Below are 4,967 nucleotides of genomic sequence, written 5' to 3'. Positions count from 1 at the left end.
GCTAAGGTAAGGTGCTGATAATAAGTGCCAAATAAGAAATCTTTGTACTAGCTTCACACTCTTCTATAAATCTAAAACTATTCCAAATAGAACAAAATGTTATGCAAAAATTTTATTCATAACTAACCCTTGGTATGGGTTCCACAGATGACATGGTCTAATTTTCCATCATGATGATCCTCGGAGGGAACAGTCCTAACACATTTCGAGGAAAGATTATTGGATGAAAGGAATTTTAGGAAGACTCATTTAAATTAAAGATATTAGATTCAATAAACATACAATCGAGCATCATCAAGGATGTAACTTCACATGCAGGATCTAGAGGGAAAAACAAATATGATGAGAAATGAAGGTTTGCACACCCAAAAGGAAAAAAAATTGATGAAAATCAGATAATTAAGAAATCAGGAATAGAAAGATCAAGAAAGAATAATAAATACTAACATTCTTTGCACCTTTACAATGTGCCAGGCCTGCTTCTAAGAGCCCATTAAATACACGAACTCAATCCTCACCAAAGCTATTAGCAGTAATAATGTGAACCACTGGCTCATCAGAGTAGAAGTCAAAGTTCTTTAAGTGATAGATTGGCACCAGCTTCCCAACAGCTCAGCCCTTCCTATTACCTTCCCTATCTCTGACTTTGTCTAACTCCTGTCTCCTTTGCTCACTCCAGTCCCTCTTGCAATTCCTAACATTTCCTCATTAGGGCCTTTGCTTTAGCCATTTCCCATGCCTATAATACCTTTTCCATGATATCTACTTGGCTCACTTACCCCTCTACTTCCTTCAAGTCTGTGCAAATCACACTTTTTCAAAGAAGTCTGTCTCCATCAGTCTCCATATTCTAGCCCTGAAAAAAACTGTCCCTCCTACAATCACTACAAGCATGCCCAATGTTCTCTTCTTTTGCTTGAGCATGTCGTACTTTCCACAATCCAATAAATTTCACTTATTGATCATGCTGATTATTTTCTCTTTCTCTTTTCTCCTTCTAGATTATAAGCTCCCTAAAAGCACAGATGGGTGTCTACTGTATTCACTCATGCATCCCACAATTCCAAAATCGTGTCTGCTACAGAGTAAGTGCTTAATAAACATGTTAAATTTATTATACATTTAAATGAATAAATTATGTTTGATAAAGAGAAGATACATTTAAAAACATTTCAATAACGTATCATTAAAACAAGATGAAACATATTTGAAATTAAGAATATGCTGTGGGAAAAAACAATGCCCCTAAGGGACATGAGTACAAGGAAAGTGGGAAGTTTTCCCTTGTAGAAAACATTAAAAATTTGGCAGGAGTAAAATGGTGTAAGAAAGGAAGATATTGAAAGTTAAGAGTATTTCATTAGAAGAACACAGGCCTTTGATTCAAAGATAGTAGGCATGAAAAAAAAGTGTATGATATTTTTGGCAGTAGGTTAACTCTCATTGAGTAAAATAAACGTATAATTTGGTTTAAGAAAATTTGAAAGAACTGTAGGGAAGTACAAAAATATATTGAGAAAACATTTTGACAGATGAGATTATAGAAGCCTATAATTAGAAGCTGTAGCATTTTGTTCTGTAAGGGTTAGGTTATACAATAGTGTTTTATAAAAGCATTTTTAAGCTGGTGTGTATGTGTGTTTGGGAGAGAAAAGAAGTACATCACAGCAGAAATTGAAGGGAGTGGAAAAGAAAAGCAAGGCCTGCAGATTCTCAAGGTGCTATTTTAGAATTCAGGAAGTAGACAGCTCGTTTCCTATAGCTCACTCCCTTCAATTTAAGGCTAAAATGTGCTTACTACTGTTATTGAAACATATACATAATGGTTGAAGGACTTGTGTTAGTCCTTGCATAAAGGATAAAGTATGCTTGAGTCATAACCATCCTGTGGGAGAAGAGTCATGTTAGCCAGATGTAAGAAAAATGTGTCATTTTTCAAGGAAGGGATGTCACTCAACTTTTTCTCCAGTCCAGGACCCAAGGACTTAACCAGTACTAAAAGGAATACTAGAAGAAGGGCTTTGAATAAAAATTAGATAAAATTTTTCCTCACACAAATATAGGAACATGTCAGAAACAACACTGATAAAATCAGAGAGCAATTAAGTAGAGCAGAACAAGAAAGTGGAGGGAAGGTATGTCCCCTTCTTATCACCGCAGCTCTCCCATTGCTGGCTGTGATGCACCGTGGGTGCTTGTGGGGACACGAGCAGCAGAGGTTGGGACTCTCACTGCACCAAGGATGCTGGCCAGCCAGAGCCAGGGGCTGCTCCCAGGTAAAGGATTTTGGACTTGGTGAAACATCTTCAAGGCCAAGAGGAGGCACTAGATGGTGACAGTGAAAAAATCACTTTCATGTGGCTGAGACTTCTCTAACAGGCCCCATGCGGAGAGCCAGCATAAGAAAGGAGGAAAACAAGGATGTCATGTGGGACACAAGTGGTTTGTAGAAGGAAGCAAATATTTTAAATAATCCTCTTTTAAATAGCCCCCTTCCCAGAATCCTCATTTAGTCTCTAGTAAAACCCACTGCAGCTGAATATAAAGGCCAATCGTCAATATAAGCTAAAAGATAGGGCAGCATAGCCCTCCAATGGGTCTCGCGATTGCGATACCATCACCAGTGTGTACAAGACAGGGAATGTAGCCCGAAATTCCTTAGGCCCAGATATCTGTAGGTCTCTATCAAAACAAAGACCAAAAAAAAAAAAAAAAAAAGCCATGTCACCTGTTTTATGCTCATGTCTCAATTTCCATTAAAAGAGAAAATACTTGTTTGCTAAAAGGCATAAGATGTACTACCAAGCTGATTAATCATAATAAGCTAAGGAAAATCACTCAGGAGAAAGAGAAAAACCTAGCTCTGTTCCAGGGGAAGCTAGCGGAAGCTTTAAAAAGTTACTAATGAAAGCTCAGATACCCGGGAAGGTCAGATCTCGCTGGGTACCCAGTTCATCAGCCAGTCTGCCCCTGATATTCAGAGAAAGCTGTAGAAGCTCTCCATGGACCCACAGACTCCCACTAATGACTCATTAGAAACATCCTTCCCTGTCTTCAACAACAGAAAAAGGCCAAGGAGGAGGAGGAGGAGGCAAAGAAAGGTACGTAAAATCCAGAGAACAGGCTCAATTTATCTCACTAACAGAGCCCTGTCCTCTAGAGGTCACCCAAATCGTGGCTTCAGACCTCTGGGGCCTTGCTTCAACTGTGAATCAGAGGGCCACTGGAAAAGAGGGTGCCAGAAACCTCAAGACCACCCTCAACCTCAGGAGATTAGAGCCTCCTGAGGTCTCTAGAGGGCTTCAGGCCCAGAGACTTCACTCTCCCCCAAACAGGGGCCAGGATTGGTCCTCAAACACTGCTCACAGCAAGTGAAGGAGATTGAGGGTGCCTGAAGCTCTGCTGACTTCACATCTGATCAACTTAGAAAAGCCCTGGGTGACACTTGATGTAATAGGAAAACTTATTAACTTCTTAATTCACACTAGAGCCCCTCTGACCTGGACTGCCACTCCCGGTCTAAGACCACTCAATCTTGCCTAGTTATGGGAATTGACAGAAAAACCAAAACTAAAACCTTCACAACTTCTCTCCTTTGTAGGCTTGAGGACATTCTAATTTCCCATCAATTTCTCCTTGCCCCTAAATGCCCCACTCCACTTCTAGGGAAGGATCTTCTTCACTCCTTTGGGGCCACTTTAAGACCATTAAACCCAACTAGCATTTACCCTTTGTTTGCGCTGAGGTCCATACTAGACCGGAAGCCTCCTAGCATAATCCCCAAAATCCTTCAGCAAACAAACCTGTCTGTATAGAATAACGACAGCCCAGGATGAGCCTGCTGAATAGCCCTGTCTGCATTCAAATTTTCAGTCCCAAATCTTAAAAGACACACTGTTTCTGTAGCAATCTTCACCCCAATTCTCAATACCTACTTGCTTTTAAACAGCAAAAACTTAAGGATAAAATTCCTACCCTACTCACTTAGACGATGGTGTGCCAAGAGTTTCAAATTAATCTCCATATCTTTAAAAATGCTTAGCAGCAAACCCTGCTACCTCCAACTGCCTCAGAGCATGATTTTGCAGTGTTAACTTTGTAAAGGAACATAGTCCTAATATGCAAGGAAATTTTGTCTATTGTAGACATTGATAACTGAATGGATTTGGAAAATTGCAGAAAGCTTAAGAAAGTAAATTTTATAGTCAGTTACTAACTACAAGCCCTAAGTGGATGTGGAAATTGCGGAAAGTTAAAAAAAGAAAATAGAAAAAATTTTTTCTAATTACTTCTAACTACAAGAAGCTGTAAAAAAAATTATAAAAGTTAATTCTATCATACTCAACCCTAATTTAAATTTAATAAGCCTGTTTATAATATTTTTAAAAATTGTTGTGTAAAACCATACATGCATACAAAACCAGAATTTAGTTTTCTCTACTAAAATAATGTAAATTGTTAGTCTCTTGATGAAAGATTATAAAAAGTTATTTTCTTAACCATGTAAGTAATCCATCTAAAAGAGAAAAATTTTATAGCACATTAGAAGACTGTCTTTGTTAATGTTTATGTTAACCTTGTCATCTTTTATTTTAGAAAATGTCTTCTCACTCTTACAGGAAAACTGTTACAAAGAATTTGTTCTCATCTTATAAATGTATAGTGCTAAAATGCTTTAACATGTTACAAAAAAATTGTTAAGTAATATAATCATTAAAAAAATTATATCCCTCTCTTAGCTAAACTTACGTAAGTATTATTCACATATTTAGAAGTTGTTTAAAATTCTTAAATACTTAATATTCTATCCTAATGCTGATCTGTATAAGCAATAATTATGAATCATAGGAACAACCAAATTTACTTTTCAGTTATACAACTTTACTCAAAATCTTCCCTAAAAAGGCACGTGGTAGGTTATAAGGCAAAACTTCATTTTCAACAAAAAGAACCTTAAAAGCACAACA

This window comes from Tamandua tetradactyla, chromosome 5, assembly GCF_023851605.1.
Source record: "Tamandua tetradactyla isolate mTamTet1 chromosome 5, mTamTet1.pri, whole genome shotgun sequence".
Taxonomy (NCBI): Eukaryota; Metazoa; Chordata; class Mammalia; order Pilosa; family Myrmecophagidae; genus Tamandua; species Tamandua tetradactyla.
The sequence above is the reverse complement of the archived record's forward strand: the minus strand, read 5'-3'. Positions refer to the sequence as shown.